Source organism: Myotis brandtii, unplaced genomic scaffold (genome assembly GCF_000412655.1).
Source record: "Myotis brandtii unplaced genomic scaffold, ASM41265v1 scaffold105, whole genome shotgun sequence".
In the NCBI taxonomy this organism is placed as follows: Eukaryota; Metazoa; Chordata; class Mammalia; order Chiroptera; family Vespertilionidae; genus Myotis; species Myotis brandtii.
This window is the reverse complement of record NW_005353538.1, coordinates 77,805-80,370: the sequence shown is the minus strand read 5'-3', so window position 1 is coordinate 80,370 and position 2,566 is coordinate 77,805. Positions and strand designations below refer to the sequence as shown.

Below are 2,566 nucleotides of genomic sequence, written 5' to 3'. Positions count from 1 at the left end.
CCCCCCCCCCCCCCCCCCGGGCCCCCGAGCAACACCGGCCATGGCGAGCCTATGTCTTCATCTATAAAGTCAGTGCCGGAGCCCCCCTGGGTGAGCCTGTTGTCAGGAGTGACCATGGAATGCCAGGGCCAGCTCCTGGCACCCGGGTGTGCTCCCTGAAGCCTGGGTGCCTCTTGCCCATTTGCCTGTCACTCTCCCTGCCGTCCTGGGTCGAGCCTCTTATTTTGCTGCTTCCTCCTCAGCACCCACAGAGGTCACCCCACCTGCTTCCTTATCCGCTGGTCCCAGAGCAGAAGGTCTCCCCCCAGACCTCCGGGAAGTGGTTCTGCCCCTCAACCATGCCCAGGCCTGGAGCCTGGCTTCTCTGTTCTCTCTCCACAGAGCTCTTGCCCGCACCTGCCCCGCGTTCAGGGCTGAGGGGCCATGACTTCCCCGCAGCCCCTCAGCCGGCAGCTCGGCCTCCGTGGGGAGCGGGTGCTGAGAGGGGCAGGGCTCTGAGTGAGAGGAGCCCTCCTGGGAGCAGGCGGCCCTTGGCCAGCAGGAGCTGCCCTGGCTCAGCAGCAGGAAGGCCTGGGCTGGCAGAGGGAGGCGTGAGGCCCAGGGGTGCGTGTGTTCCTTGTCACCTCGTCAGCCGATCCAGCCCGGGGAGCCCCGGAGGCCGAGGTGGTGGACACCTGGGGGACCCCAGGGGCATTCAGAGTGAAATGGACAACGTTCTGACCCCGGGTGCCCCAGAAGGGCCGTCATGTTGCCACCGAGTGCCCTGCCCCCACGCTGCCTCTGCTCGGATCCTAGGCAGATGGACACCCACAGCCCATGTCACCTGCAGCGAAACGTGTCTGCGATGACCTCACCCGGGCTGTCACCCTAGCCTGTCCGACAGGTCTGGACAGAGCTCCCTGTGCAGAGTGTGGGCCGGTGTTTGGGTCTGAAGGGGATGCGTCAGAAAGGTGCCGGCTTGATGTGCGTGTTCATTCTGACCCATTAACCCACGCACTCCGCGCGGTGCCACGCTGGTGCTCCCGCAGAGCCAGGCCCAGGCAGGCTGTCTGCTCCCTCCGCCCCGGGCTGGTCTACGCTGCTGGCACCACACACCCACACCCACACACATACACGCACACACATGCACACACCCACACGCACACACATGCACGCGCACACGCTCACACACAGGCGCGTACACACTGCATGAAGCTCCCACCATCAAAGTCACATCTGTGGGTCAGACAACTCTCCCCGGAGAGCACCTCCCCCGAGTCCTGCCCTTCAAGCTGCTCTACGCTGCTCCCCGTGCTGGACAAGGACGTGGGGAGACGTCCCTCAGACCCGGCAGCTGGACGGGTCCCTCCTCCTGGGCCTGTCCCCCCCGCAGGTGAAGCGGGAGGACGAGCCTGCAATCCGTGCACCTGACCTTCCGTCCACTGTGACTGGTTCACCGGCAGCTGCTGTCGGGCGGACGCTCCCAGAGGAGCTGCTGTGCGCTCTGCCTCCCCCTGTGCCTGAGCCTCGGGGACCACGGCGGCCCTGGGAGGGCACAGCGGCCCCGGGACCAGAAGGCGAGTTGAGCTGGTGCCTCCGGGGAGAGCGGCCAGGCCCCTCTGTCTTCAGGGCACCTGCTATCCTAGATGGTGACACCCTGCTCCGGATGAAGTTTGGGCCCAGCCCTGCGTATGAGCCGGAGCGGGTGCTCTGCTGGTAACAGACGTGGGAGCCCCCAGGCCGGCTCTTGGCCTCATCTCCCCTCCTCGTCCCTGAGGCCTTGACGACATGTTCAAGGCCCCCCAGGTTCCATGAGGGCCACGTGGAAAACAATCCAGTCCAGCCCTCGGTTTCACAGGGAAACCAAGACCCCGAGCACGAAGGTTAGAGTCAAACCCAGGAACAGAACCGGGTCGGGTCCTGGAGCCCAGGCAGAGGCCCTGCGTGTCCTGGCTGCCGTGGGTGCTGACGACGGATCCTCGTTCTGCGTGATTTCCTGTCAGCTCCTGGAGGGGGGCTCTGTGGCCCCCCACATCTCGGCCTCCCAGTAGGAAGGTGGGAGCCAGGCTGGGGTGGGAAAGTGGGGGGGGGGACTGGGAGCACCTCCTTCCTGGGCCAAATGAGGCTCCGGAGGCATCTGGGTATTTTCCCATCTCCACATGCCCCTCCCTGCCCAGGGGGAGAGCCACCCACAGCTCCTGGTCAGGAGGGCTGGGCATGGCCGTCGGCGGGCCACCTGTGGGGAAGGAGCCTCGGCCGAAGCTGAGCCCTTAACGCACGACCTTCTCCAGGTTTCCCAGTCTACACGCCCCTGCTGCTTCCCACAGCAGCACAGGCAGGGCCGCATACACGGACTTCACGCAACACACGGACCTGCCACACACACAAACACATGCAAAATCCATGAATGAACATAAACACCCACATGCCTAGAAACACACACACATGTATATACCCAACCCACACACAAATGCCTACCTTACTAATAGTGTCCACCCACAGGCCCAGGCAGGTTCTGCACACGACCACACGCAAAGCACACGGGGCCGGCTGAGCGAAGGTAAAGGCGGCCAGAGCGGGGTGGGGG

The 2,566-nt window shown here is 64.7% G+C and overlaps 1 protein-coding gene across 8 annotated transcripts in view; it reads right to left on the bottom strand.

The window, feature by feature from the left end:
* The window catches only part of TRIM29 (tripartite motif containing 29), a 45,114-nt gene that overhangs the window by 41,186 nt on the left and 1,362 nt on the right, over positions 1-2,566 (bottom strand). The gene's annotated exons all lie outside the window — the stretch shown is intronic.